The sequence below is a fragment of the Martes martes genome (genome assembly GCF_963455335.1).
Source record: "Martes martes genome assembly, chromosome: 4".
NCBI classification, from domain to species: domain Eukaryota; kingdom Metazoa; phylum Chordata; class Mammalia; order Carnivora; family Mustelidae; genus Martes; species Martes martes.
The window spans coordinates 40,924,531-40,945,993 of NC_137891.1; positions in this window are offsets into that span (position 1 = coordinate 40,924,531).

The window sequence follows — 21,463 nt, forward strand, 5'->3', positions numbered from 1 at the left end:
CAAAGTGGCCAAGGTCACACTCCACACTGTCCACTTCCTACCTGCTCCTCCTCCTGTAATGTCATCTGTGGGAGTGCCCCCACCCACCCGTCCAAACATCTACAGGTACCACTCCTTTTCTCCAAATCAGTCACCAAATGCAAGAGGTGCTTCTTAATATCCTCCAGATCTCTCTTGGCCTCCTCGTCTGCTCACACTGAAAGCCACAGCATGTCCCACCTGAAATAATGCAACAGCTTCCCTTCTCAGTCTCTTCCTTTCCCAATTTGTGCTGACAAGGCTGCTGTTTCTCGGACACAGATCCGATCATGTGCAGGACTGCACAGAGCCTTTGGGCCTGAAACCCACCTGCTTGGCATGGCTGCAAAGCCCATGTGGACGGCCCCAGCTGCTTCCCCAGCCCAATGCCCCTGGTCCCCTGAGCCAGAGCCCCGTGGAGCTACCAGAAGTTCCCCAACCACCCCTGCCCCACCCGTTCTCATTTCTCCAAGCCTTTGCATAAGCTGTTCCCTCCACTGGGAACATTCTTTTATTCATTCCTCACATTATTAACCCATATTCAATCTTCGAGATCGGCCCCTTCTGAGGCCCCTTCAGCCTTCTCTCTCGGGTTCCCATACTGTCTTGTCCTATGTCTCTTGCAACATTTGTAGATTATATCATAAATACTTATTGAATCATAAATAATAAATACATAAATGCAGATTAAATCATAAATAATTATTTATCTTTCTATGCCACACGCCACACAGCCCTGCACCCTGTCCCAGACTGTGAGCTCCCTGATATTTGGGACTGTGTCTCTTCTCTGTATTTCCAGCACCTGGCACTGTACCTGCCAATAGCGCCTTGATAAGCATTTGTTGAAGTGTCGAATGCCAAAGACAGAACAGCGTGATACTGAGAGAGATAACTAGTTGGTGATTTTTTTCTTCATGATTTCTGTTTGTTTGCTTTTGGCATTTCATATCGGAAGGAGGGATAACTATGCATGAAAAAAATTCCTTTGTTTAGTAAGTCACTCAAAAAATCCAGATATTATGAAAACTCTGAAAGACAGCATGGCCATTTTGGGAAAGCAAGACAAAAACAAGGTTTGAGCTAAAACAATAACATCATGGTTAAAATGCATGTATTCCAATGATGCCAAAACCAAGGTCATGACCCCAGGGTCATGACTTGAGCTGCAGGCAGACACTTAACCGACTGAGCTAACCAGGTGCCTTTATTTATTTATTTAGAGGGAGGCGTAGCATGAGCACGCGCACAAGCTCACATGGGTGGGGGGAGGGGCAGAGGGTGAGACAGTCTTAAGCAGACTCCACTAAGTGCCGAGCCCCATGTGGGGCTCCATTTCATGACCCCTAGATCATGACCTGAGCTGCAATCAAGAGTCAGACGCTTAACTGACAGAGCCACCCAGGTGCCCCATCAATAGGATCTAGATCACTATCAGTTAAAGATTAAATTTCCTGAGTCGAGCCCAAAGTGCGCACATCCTGTGTGGTTGATCAAAGAAGATTTGTTTTTGGCTAGCAGGTGACAAGGGTCACCTTCTATGGGAAGACTGATTAGCCTGTTAAAGGGTTGAAGTCTGCCCCAGCTCCACCCATAGGTGGGCCACAATCTCTTCTACCTAAACCCCAGTTTTTTTCTACCTAAACCCCACACTCAGTTATGCTTGCTACTTACTTGCCCCAAATCCACCCTGCACCTTCCCACGCTTCTGCCATCTTCTCTGTCTAGAATATCCTCCCCCTCTAATTTCCACCCAACGTATCCTATCCATATGCCAAGGCCCACACCTTTATCCCCCTACCGTCCCTTTCTTCCACATTACACTTTGAGCTGTCTACCTGACTAGAGACTGTATTTCCCAGCATCCTTTGTAACTAGATGTGACCAAATGACCAAGTTATGGCCACCAGGATAAGTGAGCCCCTCCTGGGTCTGTCCTCCGTCCTCTCTTTGCCCTTCCTACAAGCTGGAACATTCATGTGGCAACAACCAAGCATTAACCATATTGTTGAAGAGGATACCCAACAGGGCAATGGAGCAAAGCAATGGGATAGAGCAGAACTGGGTCCCTGAATGACCTCGTGGAGCTGAGGTTGTCCCACCACAACATCTGCACTGTTGTAGGAGAGAGGAATAAAATTATATCTTAAGATTGTCCTTGTATGAGTGACAGTGTCTTGGAATCTCTGCACCATGAATTACTTTTGTACAGTCTTCCCTGTGGAAGCTTCCCTGAGAGCCCTGTCTGATGTCCTGGAGGGACTTTGGAGGCTACTCACGTTCCATGACAGGGACCTCTGTGCGTGTTATAGTGCTATGAGTGGACTGTAAGACTCTTGAGGGCAAAGGCCACACTGATCTCATCTTTGATGTCCCCAGAGCAGCCATCCTGGTGTCCTGTAGGCGGAAGTCATGTTTGTTGAAGCGAGCAAATACACAGAGCTTCCCACACGAATACCGTTTTTAGAAGAGAAGCAAAGTTAGCAGCAGCAAAGCTGATTCACAATGCACTTACACAGAAACCAGAAGGAATGGGGCTGATGAATAAGAGGCCTGGTGGGCCAAGCTGGGAATAGTAATTCTCCAAAAATAAACGTATTGTGGTGACAAAGCCTGAAGCAACCTCGCTGAAAAACACAGCTGGTTCCTGAAGTCTGGGAGCAATCCCCTCCTCCCAGTGACACCCCCCCTCCCCCCCGCACATGCCTCACAAGGCCAAAGTGGAGATGGCCACATGCCCTCAGGTGCTGGACCATCACTTATGCAGACTGGGTCACTCCTTCCCAGGCATTTGTCCCCAGAGCCAGGCCTGTATATAGAGTTTCTCAGGGCCCCTGGGAGAGGGGCACCACCAGTGTTCCCCCAGGCTACTGAAGTATAGGAAAGGAACAGTATTTCCCCGGCCAAAAGAAAAATGTGTACTCATCAGGGTGCAAGGTTGGGACCAGACTGCTGGGTCTGAATCCCAGCTCAGCTGCTCAGCAGCTGTGCAACCTTAGACAAGTTACTTAATTAACCTCTCTGCACTTCTATTTTCTCACCTGTGAAGCAAAGATAATGATAGTAGCTTCTCATGAGATTGTGGTAGAATTAAGTGACTTTATACATGAAGGTACCTGTGATGACAAAATACCCATTTTCCAGATTAAAAATACTAAGGCTCAGGGCACCTGGGTGGCTTAGTGGGTTAAGCCTCTGCCTTTGGCTCAAGTCGTGATCTCAGGGTCCTGGGATCGAGCCCTGCGTCAGGCTCTCTGCTCAGCAGGAAGCCTGTTTTCCCCTCTCTCTCTGCTTGCCTCTCTGCCTACTTGGGATCTCTCTCTGTCAAATAAAATCTTAAAAAAAAAAAAAATACTGAAGCTCCAAAGGATTATGGAACTTGCCAGAGGTCACCAAGGTCTGGTGTCCCATATCTAAGTCATGTGCTAATGGGAATCTCTGCAGCCTTCACCTAGGTGCTCTTCTGCTCTCCTGGGGGAGCAGCCCCAGGAGGCTAAGAGCTGAGGGGAGGCTGTATTTCCCTCCTCTTATTTGAGCGGCTTCTCAGGAGTCAAGGTGAGGAGTTAGACCTCTCTGGACATGCCTGCCTGTGGCCCACCCCGCAGCAGGCTCCTTACCTAACCTGGGCCCCAAGGAGCTGAGGCATCTCTGCTGGGCTGGTCCAGGCCAAAGGGTTGAGGGTTGGGGGATACCAGGAAGACACCAGGAAGTTTGGCTGTTTGGTGATAAAAACAGATGAAGATATGTGATGGGACCCAGAAAGTCACAAATGACATTGTGACCAAGTATTTGTAAAGGAAAGGATGAATGAGGAAGTATAAATGAGGAAAATAAAATGTGCTTGGGCCGAGTCAGGGCACAGGTGCTTCCTGTCACATTCTGGCCCCTGAGCCCAAGTGACCCGAATAAAGCCAGGGTGGGTGGGAGTGTGTGCAGATGTGTGTCACAGCAGCAGTAGACAGAAAGAGATCCAGGACGAGTCAGGAGACATACAGAGACAAAATGAGGGATGGAGAGAGAAAAGAGCAGCCAGAAGAGGAGATGGGAAGGGAAGACCAAGAAATGGAGAGAGAAGAGGGAGCCACAGAACACCACAGAAGCTGCCACTGTCTTCATCACGTCAGATTCTCAAAGTGCCCTGCCCCCTCAAAACATGAATGGAGTACTTAGTTCTCTCCTCTGAGGGGGACATCCTCTTTTCAGGAAGTGCCAGAATGTTCTGGTTGCTGAGGGCTGACTGGCATCCCCAGCTCCCATTCCTGGCTAACTTCCCTCAGTCTTTCTGTCCTTGATTTGACAGGACCACTCCCTCTTCCCTGCACTCTGTTTCATCCATAAAGTTGAAGATGAGATGCCATGACCCCTATCAGCTAGCTCAGCAAGTCAGGCAGGTACCGCTCCCTGGTTCAGTGTGCCCAGGGATGGCTTCACATACATCCCCTTCGCCACAGTGGAGTGTCACACGGAAGGAAGCTGAGGTCCAGAAACCCTCGGGCCCAAGGTCAGGGTTGCCCAGAGTCCCACCAGTGGTAGAAAGGCCAAAGGCCCCTCCGTCCTCCGGGGACATCCATCCCTTCCTTCGGGCCAAGCAGGCACAAAAGTGACACAAACCACAGCTCCCGTCGAGGCCTACCTCTGGCCCTGGAGAGAGCCTCTGGAAGCTCTCGTGGCTGGCAGCCCTCGGGATGGCTGTTTCCAGCCCCGGAGCTCCACTCCTGGGCTATACACCTCCCAGGCCCCCCCGTGGTCTGGCAGCTCCACACTTCACCCCATGAACTTCCTCACAGGTCTGGCAGGACTCTACTGCCCTGGTCCTGCCTCCCGGAGAAACCTTCACCCAGCATGTGCCCTTGGGACCAGCACCCTCCTAACATCCACTTCGGGGTGGAGGACATCCCAGATTCCAGTCCCTTCCCGCCCCAGCACCTGACTTGCTTAGCAAGGCCAGCAGGATGGGCCTGGGAAGTCCTGTGCTCCAACAACTCCAGCCCACAGCTGGGCCTGGGGACAGACCAGCCTCAGCCTGGACAACAGGAATCCATCCACACCCACCTCCAAGTGTTACCATATCTGTATTCCAAGAGTCTGCCACATAGCAGGTGCATAAAGGATTCCTGTGTGTCTCAAGGCCATTTTCTGAAGCTCTTCCTTCAGTCCAACAACAGTGCAGCTCAGCCTCTTCCTCCCATCTGCCACGGGCACAAGGGCCCATAGGAACCCTTCTTGACCTCCCAGATGGGAAAAGTCAGAGGACCAAAGACTGAGGTCTTCCTGGGCCATCCCCCAAAACCTGGCATATCCTGTGGCTGCCATAACAAATTACCATAAATTAACTCACGACAAAGGACAACAATTTATTCTCTCATAGTTCTGGAAGCCAGAAGTCTGAAATAAGTATCTCCGGGCTGAAATTAAGGAATTGGGAAGACCACACACCCTCCAGAGGCTCTCGGGAAGGGAAAAATCCATTCCTTGCCTCTTCCAATTTCTGGTGGCCATGGGCATTCTTTGACTTGTGGCCACATCACTTCCATCTCTGTACCCGTGGTCATATTGCTTTCTCCTCTTTTGTTTTGTTTTGTTTTGAATTCATTTTTTTAAAGTAGGCTCCACACCTAAAGTGGGACTTGAACTCATGACCCTGAGATCAAGCATTACATGCTCTACCAGCTAAACCAGTCAGGCATCTCTTCTTTTCCCTGTATTCAATCTTCCTCTGCCTCTCCAAGAATACCGTGTGATTGCATTCAGGACCCACTTGGATAATCCAGGATAACCTTCCCATCTTGAGAGCCTTACCCACATCTGGATTAAATCTAACTTAATCTCATCTGGATGATAGCAACTTTTTTTTTTTTTTTTTTGCCATACAAGGGGACCATCAGAGGTTCCAGGGATTTAAGAAGTAGGCATATTTTTTAAAATAAATTTTTTTTTTAATTATTTATTTATTTGACAGACAGAGATCACAAGTAGGCAGAGAGGCAGGCAGAGAGAGAGGAGGAAGCAGGCTTCCTGCTGAGCAGAGAGCCCGATGTGGGGCTCGATCTCAGGACCCTGAGATCATGACCTGAGCCGAAGGCAGAGGCTTTAACCCACTGAGCCACCCAGGTGCCCCCAAGAAGTAGGCATATTTGAGGGTCCCGTCTGTGACCAGTCTGGTCAATGGACTCAGAGCCAAAATGCCAAATGTCATGAGGAGGATAAGGCAGAAAAGAACCTCAGCAAGTTTCCTTAGCTCCCCTTTCACTTGCCATGGTGACTGTGAAGTTCTCACACTGAGAAGGCGTAACCACAACACAAAACAACCTAGATCCCTGAGTCATTGCTAGAAAGGAGCTGTGTGATCCTCAGAGGACTGCCTCCAAGTGAGAAACAAAAACCAAATATAAAACTTGTATATGTTGTACTACAGAGATTTGGTGTCTGTTTGTTAGCACAGCAAAGCCTAACCATAACTGACTAAACATTGAGGTCTTCTGACAAGATGCTTTTCCATTACCCTTCCTCAACCAAGCTTCTTGCAAGAGTTGTCTGCACTTCTGGTCTTTACTTCTGCACATCACAGTCACCCTCAGTCTCTTCGGCCAGTCTTCTAGCCCATCCATCTCTCTACTGAACATGCACTATGACCGCCATGTTGCCAAATCCAATCAACACTATTATCTTCATAATTGAATTTCTGAGGAGTGTGACTCTGCTGAAATATTTCCTTGGTTACTCTAATGGAAGGTAACAGAAAACCTGGTCCAAACTGGCTAAAACAAAAATACATTTCATTATAATCACATAGGAAAGGGCTCAGTGAAGGAGTAGAATCCGGGGATGGTTGCTACAGTAGACCAATGTCATCAAAGACCCCTATTCTTTTCACTTCTCTTCTCTGTCGGCTTTGGTGTGTTGACTTGATCGCTAGGCTGCTTTTCCACGTGGTCACAAGAGAACTGCAACTGTTCTAGAACCTGCCAACTTGACCAAGTTCAAAGTTTAAAGAGAACAATCTCATCCTGGCTTCTGTCTTAAGTATAGAAAAGTCTTTCCCAAAACCCTTTAGAACTCTTCCACTCATGTTTCATTGGTCAGAATGGATAACATGTTTATTCCTAAGCTAATCACTGATGAAGGGAATGGGTTTACCACTGCTGGCTTCCACCATCATGATCCAGTCTCTGGAGCAGGAAGGCCCACGTGCTTATCAAGGGAGATGGAGGGACTTGTGTTGCTTAGACAACCCAGAGTCCCTGCAGCAGTTTCCATGACACTCTCTTTGCTGTTTCTCTCACTCTTCTGCCGCTCTTTCTTGGTGTCCACTCCCAGGTCCCCTTTTCTGAAGGCCCCTTGAATTTTTACTTCCCTGAGTATTGTATGCCCAGACTTCTTCTGGTTCTACTCCACACCCTCTCTCCAGAAGTCTTGCTCATCCTTATGATTTCAACTGCCACACATATGTCCAGGAACCCAGACCTGTACCTCCTGCTCTGAATTGTCCTTTGAGCTCTAGACCCAAATAGAAAACTCTTTGCTCCCTGAAGTCCCAAGGGATCCTCAAACTGAACGTATTTAAAGGAGAACTGACCTAGATCTTCCCTCCTCAACTTCTTCAAAGTTGTTCTTCTTCTCATGTTTGTGGTTTGGGTGAGTGGGCTCACCTAACTACTTTCCACTACTTCTATCACATCAAATTAGTCATCAAGCCCTGGCACTCCGGCCTAAAATCTCAAATGCATTCATCTTCCCCGTCCTCGCAACTACAGCTTGGGTTCAGGCCTCATTGCGTCTCTCCTTCTGTACCACCATACGACTTCCTAGCTCCAGTCTGAGAGCCTTCAATCTACCTCACCCAGCAATCCCATTATCCTCCTTCTTATCCACGTCCCCCAGCTCCTGAATAGACCTTCTGGGCCTTCCACACCCAGGCCTCTGCTGCACCATCATCTAACCTGTTCCCCCTTCACTCTACATCCCAACAATATTGACCTTCCATACAATATTACTGGACCTTTGCACATGCTGTTCCCACTGCAACCCAGCAAACTCCTTCCTTAAACCCCTGCTTACTCATCCCCGTCTCCAGAAAGCTGTCCCTGATTCCTTTCTAATAAAATTAACCAGTGCCTCTTCTAGGCAACACCTTTCTTCAATGGTCCAATAAATATTTACTGAGAACTTAACTAGGGACCAGGCCCTGAGGTACAGCAAGGAACACAACTGACACAGTCACAGCCCTGCAGGAAGAGAGAGGAAAAGGAGCCAAAGCTCTGAGATGTCAAAAGGAATTGGAAAGATGAGGGAAAGGGCCTCAGGAAAGATTTTTGTGGGCACCTGAAGGGTCATAGGAGCTCAACAGGGGAAGGAGAAAGAGTTAATTCAGGCAGAAGAAACATGTCAAGGCCTGGAGGTAAGAAGGAATATGAGATGTCAAGTATAAGTCTTGTAGAGGCTTCTCTTGCTGGACCCCCTACACCAGGCTCACTGGCTGGTCTTCCCTACCGAGGGGAGCACAGAGAGGGCAGGCTCCGCATCTGACTGGCCTTCACCTCTTACTTCTGCAGGACACAACACACAGACAGCATTCAGGGGTTTTCAGGCCCATGGAGAGAGAATGGATGTAATGAGTGTGTCATATGTAAAATGGAAGACTCTCTGTCCAGGCAAGCCTAATCCCAGGGAAGGGCTTGGGGGGTGGAAGCCCCCTTTATACCCACCCTCACGTGGACACTCAGACTTGCCAGCAGCTACCTGGCTCTGTGGGCAACAGGAGTGATGCTAACATCACTATCCCTCAAGAACACTGCTATGTGCCCTCCTATCCTCTGCCCCCGCTTGGAGGTGGGGCCTGTGGGAGGTGCTTACGTTTAGATAAGGTCATGAGGGTGGAGCCCCCATTAATGGGATCAGCGCCCTTCTAGGAAGAGACAAAAGAGATGTTCTCTCTCCACCATGCGAGGACACGGAGGAAAGGAGATGGTCTGCGAGCTGGGAGGACAGCCCTTACCATGACCTGACCATGTGCTGGCACTGTGGTCTCAGACCTGCAGGCCTCAAGAACCCTGAGAAGTCAATTTCTTTCGTTTAAGCTCCCCCATTCTGTGGGATCTTGTTACCTCTTGGCTTACCCCTTCAGGTTTTTCTCCCGGGCAGATCCACACAGCAAGGCTGTGCAGAAAGGGAGGACACAGGCGGCTTCTCACCAGCCCTTCTCCCTCATCTCCGCTGCCCGGCCATCCCTGCTGAGGGCACCCAGAGAGCCTGGTCCCCCTGCAAGGCCTAGACGTACACCTGTCCTGGAACGAATTAAACACCATGACTACAAAATCAGACAGACACAGAGCCCTGGGCCATGAAGCGTGTCCCCCTCTCCTCTCCAAAGAAGGCTACAGATACAGATGGAGCAAAACCTAGACTCCAAGATTCAGGCTGAGTCCTGGAGCCAATCCTAACCCCACAGAGTCTGGGTGGCACCACTGGGAAGCTCCCAGTGATCAGCCTGTGTCACTCTGTCCCAGTTTAGAAGAGCAGAAAGAGGCCAAGAGCCTGTCTGGAAAAACTCAAGCATCCAAAGCAGAATTCCCCTTGAGTCCGCCTGATTCTCCACTCAGCACTCTGCCTGCAGCCCACAGTGGCTCTTGGTGCCCACAGGGGGTAAATCAGGAAAGGCAGCCATGTAACGATGGGTGGAGACTTTGCCAGGGGCTCATGGGAGGCAACGCTCCCACACTCCCAGAGAGGGTGGCCCATTCAGCAGAGGAGAGCCGAGCCCTGCAGGAAGGAAAATGGGAATCTCTGCCCACCTTATCCCTCCCTCCAGCTCCCTCTGGCTGGGTGTTGGAAGGGCCCCGAGCAGAGAGATCCTGGAGTAATGCTCTGCCTCATTCCCACCTTTACTTGGAGATTCACTCTGGGAGGTCTGGCAAAACAATGGTAATTTTAGAGAAACTCTGGAGAATGGAGAATAGACCTCAGTGATGAGGGTCCCTAGAACAATAGGTTGGAGATTTATTCAGAACCACTGGGGGGCGGGGATATCCAGTAGGAGGGTGATGTGGAGGGGTGGTGCATAGACAAACCTGTTAAATTCCAGCAACCAGCCCCTTTCTAGTTTCTTCCAGTCTGTCTTTCTTGCAATCTGTGTGGGGAGAGAGGGTAGCCGGCAGCAGCATCTATAAGTCCCAAAGAGCACATAAAGCAAAACTCGCCCCATTTAGCTGGCCAGCCTGAGGTAGGATCTTGCGATGGGCAGATTATCCTGGATTTCCTGGCAGACCCCAAATACCGTCACATGGATACTTGTAAGAAGGAGGCAGAGGGACATTTGACACTCGCAGAAGAGAAGGCAAGGTGACCACAGAGGCAGAAACTGAAATAACGTAGCCACAAGCCAAAGAACCCAACAGTCGCCAGAGGCTCGAAGAAACAAGGAGCAGACTCTCCCCTCGAGCTCCAGAGGACCCTGCTGACACCTTGATCGTGGCCCAGTGAGGCTGACATAGCCCTTACAGCCTAGAGAAGTGTGAGAGAACAAACATCTGCTGTTTGAAACCGCCCAGTTTCTGCTAAAGGAACCACAGGAAGTTAATACTGTGAGTGACCTTATAAGATTCATTTCTATTATTATTCGACATTTACCAAATGCCGACCATAGGCCGAGCTCCGGCATAGGTGCTGAAATGCAGCTGTGACCAGGCCCAAGCAGGCCTGGCCCCACAGAGCTGCAATCCGGTTGCTGAGGGGGCCACACAGCATGTAGTGACCACCCGAAAGAGCTGCCTACAAACTGGCAGCCTCCCAGCTGAGGAAGGAAGGGTCATTTTAAATGATCCTTTCTGAGGTGCCTGGGTGGCCCCGTGGGTTAAGCGTCTGTCCTCTGCTCAGGTCATGATCCCAGCGTCCCGGGATCGAGCCCCGTCAGGCTCCCTGCTCAGCGGAGAGTCTGCTTCTCCCTCTGCCCTTCACCCTGCTTGTGCTCTCTCACACACGCTCTCTCTCTCAAGTAAATAAAATCTTAAAAATAAAAAAACAAATACATAAGTGATCTTTTCCAAAGGTAGCTTAAAAGAAAAAAAAAAAACACATGGGCCTCCCTAAAATAGTGACAATTACTGGACAAATTTTATACAAGTATACTTGTAAGCACAGATGTGCTCGTCAGGGGAAACACAAAGCTCTCCAGATCCCAGCTGTACCCCAGAAAGCCTTCGGTCCCTGTGGGGACAAAGCTGGTCAGAGGAGGCCCACGCTCATGGCGCTCCCCTCTTTAGAGGCTCCTGCCGAGCAGACAGGCCCACAGAAATGGTCTAACTCGGGGAAGATACCATGGGAAGGGCCCTGAAAGAACGGTTTTTCAGAGATTTACCGCATGTAATTTACCCCAAACTTCAGGGTGAAGTCACAGCTCTGGGCTTGCTTTAGATGCGTCAAAACACGTTGGGCCTAGGAGACTCCACACTCTGGCAAACCCGTGCTTTCCCACACGTAAGCGGGCTCCATCAGGCCGGCAGTGACCTCATGTAATCACCCCATGTGGTAAGCTCCAGAACAGGCCACCCCTGAAATTGGTTACGTTCCGTGCACCACCCCAGCATTACCAGGCACCTGATGGGGCACAGTGTCTGCTGATCGTCTTGGCCACAGGGCTCTGTCTGAAAACCCGAGAGGAGGCAATGGGCGGTGCAGGGCGAGGGAGGAGGCCAAGACAGTCCTCAGCCCACCGCAACCTCCTGGGCCTCCTGCATCTCAGACGCTTAACAACCCCCCTTCTTTCCACCTCTTTTGAGGATTAAACGAGACGACAGATGGAAGTACACTTAGACAAGAATTAGGAGTGGAAGGCCAAGTGAGGTTTTTAATCATCGTCATTATTCAGTTTCCTCTGGAAACAATGAATTCTACATCATCTTTGCAAGGTCCTACCCAACCCCTGGAAAGATCTTCCTCTAAACTTTGTTTCAGTAGCTACAACTACGGGTTAGCTGATTGCCCACCCCCTTCCTCATTACCCGCCTCCATGCTTGTAGCTCCAGACGAGCTTCCCGAGTGGTGTGTTGAATAGTAAAGAATCAACCTTAGCCAAAGAGAAATCCAGCCTCTGTCCTCAGCTCCTTTGAGGTATCTCTAAGCCCTTGGACTGTCCTTCCTGGTAAGAGCTTACCTGGGGGCCTTGGGCCACAGAATGTGTTTTAGGGCAGGACTCCAGAATAGCGGGTGGTCGCCGATGGCTACCTGACTGAGCACCAAAAAAAAACCTCTTGACACCAAATTTCGGGTGAGTTTCCCTGGTTGGCGATCCTCCACGTGTGTTGTCACACATCGTTGCCAGGAATAATGGGTGCTGTCCGTGATTCCACTGGGAAAGGAGAGCCAGAAGCTCCACTCTTGGAACTTTCTGCCCCGTGTGTCTCTTCCCTTGGCCCATTCCTTTCATTGTAATACACTGTAACCCTAAGAACTTCCAGTAAATTCTATAAGTCCTTCTAGTAATTTATCCAAACTGAAGGTGGACTTGGGGACCCCCCAGACTTGCAATTGACAGCAGAAGTAAGGGCCGTCTTAGGGGCTGCCTCCACATTCTAAGTTCTTACCCATTTTTGTGCCATGGACTGACTCTCCTGGCAGTCTAGTGGAAGCTTATGGACCTTTTCCAAGATAATGTTCTTAAATTCATAAAATGAAATGTAAAATATTCAAAGAAAAACAGTCACATTGAAATCGAAGTATCAAAACATGTGCTTCTTTATTGACACATTAAATAACAAGTTCTAGGGGCACCTGGGTGGCTTAGTCAGTTAAGCGTCTCCCTTCGGCTCAGGTCATGATCCCAGAGTGCTGGGATCGAGTCCCATATGGGGCTTCTTGCTCGGTGGGGAACCTGCTTTTCCCTCTCCCTCTGCCTGCTGCACCTCCTGCTTGTGCTCTCTCTCTCTGTCAAGTAAATAAATAAAATCTTTAAATAAATAAATAAATAACAAGTTCTAGTAGCAGATTTAATACCTAATTTTAAAGTAGTGACAAGCATAGCCAATCTTTCAAGTCTTCTGCAACAACTATAAAGAAATGTGGACTGTGTTGTTGTCAAAGTCAGAAGTACTGTTCCCACTCATGTGTTTTGTTGCCTATATTCATAATTGGAGGAGATTCTAAATTTTAGTTAGCAGTTAGTGAAAACAGAAGGTCAATATTTTTTCCTAGCCAAGGTCACAGACCCCATGAATTCTACCCACAGACCATCAGGGGCTCCATGGAACCCACATTAATAAGTCTAGTCAAAGGCTTGGATGATAATCTTACACCTCATAGCTGTTGAGATGATAATAATAATAATAATAGCTAATATTCATTGAGCATTTGCTCTGTGTGAGGCATGATAAATGCAAAAGTGTCACACAAATTGACATTATATCACATTGCATTATTTGTATATTATATCACTTAACATAGATGACCTTTCTGGCTAAGAAAAGAATGGCTACTGCTTTTGGTACACTTAACGCTGAGCAAGGCCTATGCAGAGTGCTTTCAATACATTGATCCCTTTGACCTCAATACAAGCTGCTCAGGTGGGACTGTTATTCCCATTTTATAGGCAAGGATAGTGAGGCTTAGAGAATTTAAGCAACGTATTCAAGTTATAATGCTAGTAACTGCTAGAGAAAGGAATTCAAACTCAGATTGTTTTGGCTTAAGACAGAGCACATCTCATAAAAACTGCCAGAAAGGCAATTTGCAAACCAAAGTGTAAACAGAGATGCACCAGATGACCACATCACAATGGAAACAGACATAACTCAGCACGAGGTTCTGCATGGATTAACAAATCAGTGATTGTCAAGGCAAGGCCCTGAGGAAGTTCCTATGCTAAATTTTGTTTAGTGTTTGGGTTCCAGAACCATGGGGGTCATGGAAGACTAATTGGCGAAGTGCTTCCTGGTTTCTCTACAAACACTCTTGGTCTGCACACAGAACTACCTACAGACACCCCAACAGGCTAGAAGCATCCTCAGTACCATGCCACGTGGCCTTTTTGCTGCCTCCAAAGAAAATAATCTTGGAAGTCTCTTATTCAGAATGGACTCTAGATTCCTTCCTATTGGCAGGAAAACCCATCCAAGGACCAGGATGCCTTGCAGAACCAAAGGCAGGAAGGACTGAGACAGAGGTAGGAGAAAAAACTTAAAAGTAAGAGAAGTCACAGAACAGGAAACTCTCTGGCACTCAGGCCACCACTCCCTACTTCCTCGCTCATGGCGGACCTTGCTAATGGGACATTTATAATTCCCCCTTGCTGGGACTAGATGTGGCTTCAGATTCCTTCTCAACACAACTGTTCAGGTAGCTACAACCAAGTGACTGATTTTGACACACAGGTTGGACCTTCTTTTTCCATCAGAGCCAGGCACGCCAAAAGAAAAGGGGAAACAGGCCACTCTTGTGATAATGACGCAAAACAAGAATCGCTCACACTTCTTGAGTCTTTATCTTGTGCCAGCAGGCCCTATTTTAAGCATTTTACATGTATTAACTCATTTCCCTCCCTCACAACAATCCTAGGAGGTGATACTGTGATGAGCCCCATTTTCCCTAGGAGAAAACTGAGGCACAGACAGGTGTTACATCACTTGCCCAAAGTCACCCAGTAAGGAAGGGATAAAGTTAGGGTCTGCATGCAAGCAGTCCAGATCTAAAACTTGCATATTTCAATAACCATTGCCCTGTGTCAATACTGCCCATGTGCTAGGGGCATTCTCAGCTGACGAGCACGGCAAAAGACAAAGAAAAGAACAGCTTTTCCGTTTTGCATGTCGGACACCAGCGAAGGGCTTATCCAGCCTAGACTACTCTCCAAAGTCCGCAGAGCGACGCTTTTGTCTATAAATGTACCTTGCTTTGGTCCTGCTTCTCAGCGCTGCTGACTTCCCCATTTCCCACCCACCCCAGACAGCTCATCTGCAGGTCCAGGCTGGCCACAGCTGGGACAGGTAGCAGAGCCCAGCAGGAAGTGTACCTGAGACTTCTGGCCGAGGCGGGGCCTCCTCTTCTCCCTGCTCACCTGTGCCCTCCAGGGCCTGGGTATTCCCTGACCGGACTGCTGGCCTGACTGCAGATTCCTGGCACTATCTACATTGGCCCAGCTAGACCTGGGAAGTGTTTAGAATCCTGGCATTCTGCTAACACCAGGCATTGAGAACAGATGCAGAGAAGGCCAGCTCCACCTCTGCCCAGGGCCCCAATGGTAACAAGTCAGATCTCCAAGAAAACAAGCCAGAATCAAATCACCAGGCTCAGCCACCATACCACATCTTCTCTATTCAAAGATGGAGTCTAAGGGAATTTCAGGAGAGAATAAACAACCCTTCTTCTCCACATCAGAGAAGGCTCCTACATGTCCTTGTGGGTAGCTGCTCTCAGCAGCAGGAGCAAGCATGTCATCTGAGCTGAACCCAAGGTCACCACGAACATCCCCTCAAGTTTCCACGTTCCATGACTGCCCAGGCAGCTAGCAGGTGGCGGTGGCCAAACCCAGCGAGGAGCTGTCTGCTTTACTGCCATCCCCACCAGTCCCAGAGTGCTCTCTCCTCCTCGTCTGTTGGCACCGAGATGGAAATAGGGACTTTCTCGGGGGCAGTAGACCAGCAGCTCTCAGCATTACTAGTGGCAGGTCTAGTTATTACCCAGAGTGATGTGGGGCCCATGGGGCTCCCATACGAAAACCCTGGTGGGGAGTCGGGTCGGAGAGAGTCTTGCCCAACCAGAGGGTCTCAGGCCCTGGCTCAGCAAGGGCAAACCATGTTAGCATCAGGAACTCACCTGATGAAAGAACTCAGACTCCCCTCCCCCTTCCACCCATGAAAAAGGCCTATTTTCAGAAACCCCATTTCAAGTTATTCAAGTGCTATCAGTACATTTTGTAGAGCACTTTATAACATAGAGCACTCCATAACACCATTTCACAGGTAATATTTTTTTACTCTTATGTGAAATCTGAGAGGCATGGAAGGTAATCACTGTACCCATTTGTTAGGCGAGGAAACAGGTTCTAGAGGATGGAGTGAAAGGCAACATCACATGGCAGGTAAAATGGGGGAAAAAGTCCAAACCCAGATCTGAATCCAAAGTCCCAGCTCTTCCCACTGTACCAAGCCAACACCCTACTGTGCTGGTACCTCACCCGTGGCCCACCCATCCTTAAACGGTACCTGGGGTACCACAAAGCAGAGGCAGAATTCCAAATGAACCTCTGGGGCCCTCGCAGCCTCCCCCATCTGCTGCTCTGGCACCGGGCATGCCCTTCCCCCACTGCCATCTCCTACCTCACCCCCTCCTTCCTGGTAATTACTGCTAGAGCAATTAGCTCAGGCCATTAGACCGCCCAACATTCGGTCAGCACTCACCTACCAGCGGCAGGACAGGGAGCAGCTAAAATGAGAGGGTTAGACAATCCTGTCTATACTGGGATTATAAATGTATTATTCTCAGCACTTATCTCCAGCGTTTTGTAACGAAAGCATTTCAAAAATAGGTCAAGCTAAGGGTGAGTCAGACAGAAGCCATTCACATCTGCTTAAGTCAAGAAAACTCAGGTGTAGAGAAACGTCCTAAGTGGTTCCCTGTACCCAATGCTTTTGTGGTCACATGGAATTCTGGCAAGAGCCCTGCTTTCAGAAATTTTCACAGGACCTATACAGAAAATTCTAGACACATTAATCTGCAACTTCACCATATTTTCCCTTTTGATGGTAGGATTTGGGCTACGTTCACCAGAGCCGCTCAGGTCCTGCCTCATGAGGTAGTCAGGCCCTGAGAGATCAGGTCCACACAGGGTCCTCCTTATTTCTGAGGTCCCCTCTGCAACTTCTGCCTTCACTCTGTCCCCTCACTGTGGTGCCCTGTCCTCTTTCCTGGCACAGGAAGAAAGGCAATCCAGTAAAATTACAGCCTGGTAACATGTGGGTGTCACTCTTCCCAGAAGCGAGAAGTATAATTCAGCAGAAAGAGAGAGCAGTGATTGGGCAAAGAGATCAGAACCGGGGCACCTGGGTGGCTCAGTGAGTTAAACCTCTGCCTTCGGCTCAGGTCATGATCTCAGGGTCCTGGGATCAAGCCCCGCATCGGGCTCTCTGCTCGGCGGGGGACCTGCTTCTCCCCCTCTCTCTGCCTGCCTCTCTGCCTACTTGTGATCTCTGTCTGTCAAATAAATAAATAAAATCTTAAAAAAAAAAAAAAAAGAGATCAGAACCGAGTGGTTGACTAGGCCCAACTCACTGAGCAGGTGGACATCACCTTCACTTTTCTTCCTACCCCTGACTTTTGAATCTGTGCCCTTGGTTCCCTCTTTCCCACCCAGGACTGTATCAGAGGGAGATCCCAAAACATTTTGGTCAATTTCGGATATTAACCAATGATGTTTATTTTCAGATATTGAAAGTGCCAGGCCAATTTCAGTGAGACCTTGCTGGTCTCGGCCAGTTTATTCCTTCGCTTTCATCTCCCATCCCATCTTTGACCCCCACACCTGACCCAGACACAGACACCTGCCGTGAGGAGGGTCACTGTCCCTTCTTTGTCTCTTCTCTGAGCATTTCTACTCCTCCATCCACATCTAGCACCTGCTTCAGGCTCTCTGGGTTTGGAGCAGGGAGGAGAAATGAGAACCAAAAGGGCAAAGCATCCTTTTAATCAGCTAATGGGATTTCTACTCCCCCCTGGCCAGATTCGGCAAATACAAAAAACAGGATGCTCAGTTAAATGTGAATGTCAGATAAACAAGGAATAAATTTTTGGTATAAGAAAGTGGCATGCTATATTTGGGCATCTTATGTTTCATTTGGAAACTATACTCTGGCTGCCAGATGCCATGATTCTCTGACTTCCTACACCACGTGTTGCAGACATCAGTGATGTTTACTGACATATCAGGTCATGTTAAATGCCCTTGCTATGTGTGGGATAATTTCAACCCTGTGCATCCCACCTCTACAATGTAGAACTCAAATCAAATTCCAGGCTCTCTTGCAACAGATAAAGGCATGTGTCTCAGACTCTGCCAGTCAGACACAATCCTATAATATGTTTTTCCCTCTGCAATATTTTTTTCTTTTTTTAAATTATTTTTTATCATCATGGTAAGTGTACTCTTTAATTCCCATCTCCCTATCCCCCCCCCGCCTCACCATCAGTTGGTTCCCTATAGTTAAGAGTCTGTTTCTTGGTTTGCCTCTCTCTTTTTTTCCCTTTGGCCGTTTGTTTTGTTTCTTAAGTTCCACATATAAGTGAGAGCATATGGTATTTATGTTTCTCTGACTGACTTATTTCATTCAGGATTATACTCTCTAGCTCCACCCACGTTGTTGTAAATGGCAAGATTTCATTCTTTTTACTGCTCAATAATATTCCATTGTATATATTTACCATATCTTCTTTTTGTTTTTTAAGATTATTTATTTATTTATTTGACACAGAGAGAGAGAGAGAGAGATCACAAGTAGGCATAGCAGCAGGCAGAGACAGAGGGAGAAGCAGGCTCCCTGCTGAGCAGAGAGCCCGATGCGGGGCTCGATCCCAGGACCCTGAGATCATGACCAGAGCCGAAGGCAGAGGCTTAACCCACTGAGCCACCCAGGCATCCCTTACCATATCTTCTTTATCCATTCCTCTGTGATGGACACTTGGACTGTTTCCATAGTTTGGCTATTGTAAATAAGGCTGCAATAAACATAGGGGTACCTGTATCCCTTTGACTTAGTTATTTTGTATTTTGGGAGTAAATATCCAGTAGTGTGATTGCTGGGTTGTAGGTTAGTTCTATTTTTAACTTTTCAAGGAAACTTTATACTGTCTTCCACAGTCGCTGCACCAGTTTGCATTCCCGCCAACCGCATGTGAGGGTTCCTTTTTCTCCACATCTTCACCAACACTTGCTGTTTCTTGAGTTTTTTATTGTAACCATTCTGAGCAGTGTGAGGTGATATCTCACTGTAGTTTTGATTTGTATTTCCCTGATGATAAGTGATGTTGAGCATCTTTTCATGTCTCTGTTGACCATCTGGATGTCTTCCTTGGAGAAATGTCTGTTCATGTCTTCTGCCTGTTTTTAATTGGATTACTTGTTCTTAGGGTGTTAGGTTGTATCAGTTCTTTATATATTTTGGATATTAACCCTTTATCAGAGGTGTCATTTGCAAATATCTTCTCCCATTCAGTGGGTTGCCTTTTAGTTTTGCTAATTGTTTCCTTTGCTGTGCAGAAACATTTTACTTTAATGTGGTTTTGATAGCTTATTTTTGCTTTTGTTTTTCTTGCCTTGTCAAGAGACATATCTAGAAAAATGTTGCTATGGCTGATGTCAGAGAAATGACTGCCTGTGCTCACTTCAAGGATTTTTATGGCTGCAGGTCTCACATTCAGCTCTTTAATTCATTTTCAGTTTATTTTTGTGTATGGTAAAAGAAAATGGTCTAGTGTCATTCTTTTGCATCGAGGTTTCCCAACACCATTTGTTGAAGAGACTGTCCTTTTCCCGTTATATATTCATTCTTCCTTTCTGAAGATTAATTGACCAAGTAATTGTGGGCTTATTTCTGGGTTTTCTATTCTATTCTATTGATCTATGTGTCTATTTTTAGGCCAGTAGCATACTATTTTAATTACTACCACTTTGTGATATAACCTGAAACCAGAAATTGTGATAACTTGTTTTGTTTTTCTTTTTTTCTGTATTTTTTATGTTCAGTTAGTCACTGTACAGTGCATCTTTAATTTCTGATGTAGTGTTTAATGATTCATTAGTTGCATATAACACCCAGTGCTCATCACATCACATGCCCTCCTTACTACCCAACACCTGGTTACCCCATCCTTCCACCACCCCTCCCTTCTGCAACCCTCAGGTTGGTTCCCAGAGTCCAGAGTCTCTGACGGTTTGTTTCCCTCTCTGATTTCTTCCCATTCCGTTTCCCCTCCCTTCCCCTGTGGTCCTCTGCGCTATTCCTCATGCTCCACATATGAGAGAAACTATATGGTAATTGTCTTTCTCTGCTTGACTTATTTCAATTGGCATAAGCCCCTCCCATTCCATCCATGTCAATGTAAATGATGAGTATTCATCCTTTCCGATGACTGATATTTTTCTTTTTCAACATTGCTTTAGCCATTTGAGGTCTTTTGTAGTTTCACACAAATTTTAGGATTGTTCTAGTTCTGTGAAAAATGCCATTGGTATTTTGGTAGGGATTACATTGAACGTGTGGATTGCTTTGGATAGTATCAACATTTAAACAAGATTTATTCTTCTAACCCATGCACATGGAAAGTTTTTCTGTTTCTTTGTGTCATCTTTAATTTCTTTTGTCAGTGTTTTATAGTTTTTAGAGCACAGATCTTTCACAACTCTTTGGTTAAATTTATTCTTAGGTATTTTGTTGTTTTGGTACCATTGTAAATGGGATTGTTCTCTTAATTTCATTTTTTGCTGCTTCATTACTAATGTATAAGAATGCAACAGATTTCTGCACATTATTGTGTGAATTTGCTGAATTCATTTATCAGTTCTAGTAGTTTTTTGGTGGAGTCTTTAGGGTTTTCTATATATGGTATCATGTCGTTTGCGAATAGTGAGAGTTTCACTTCTTCCTTACCAATCTAGATGCTTTTTGCTTCTTTATGTTGTCTGATTGCTGTGGCTAGGATTTCCCATACTATATTGAATAAAAGTGGTGAGAGCAGACATCCTTGTCTTGTTCCTGACCTTAAGGGAAAAGCTTTCACTTCCCCACTGAGGATGCTGTTGGCCAGGGGTTTTTCAGATAAGGCCTTTATTATGTTAAGTATGTTCCCTCTAGACCTACCTTTTGAGTGTTTGTATCATGAACGGATGTTGTACTTTGTCAAATGCTTTTTCTGCATCTATTGAAAATGTCACGTGGTTTTTCTCCTTTCTCTTATTGATGTGATGTATCACACTGGTTGTTTTGTGAATATTGAACCCTTCTTGCATCCCGGGAATAAGTCCCACTTGATTGTGGTATATAATTTTTTTGATGTATTATTGGATTCATTTGGCTAATATATCATTGAGGGGTTTACATGTATATTAATTAGAGATATTGGCCTGTAGTTCTCTTTTTTTGGTGATGTCTTTAGTTGGTTTTGGTATCAGGGTGATACTGGCCTCATAGAATGAATTTGGAAGTTTTCCTTCCTTTTGTATGTTAGTGGGCTCCTTGAAGACCCCTAGCTGGGGATCTCCAGTGCCATTCTCTGATCCAGGCAACATGAATGATACCTTCTCCAGCTAACTTTCTATAAAAATTCCTCAGCTCCTGCTTGAAGGTACAGCTCCCAGAGATGCTTTCCGCTGGAGTCTCCCCTCCTGAGCAGGCAGAAATCTTGGGTGGGGTACTTTCAAGACCCTCAAGTCTGACTACCTTCCAAGGTGACCTGACATCCGGCCAAG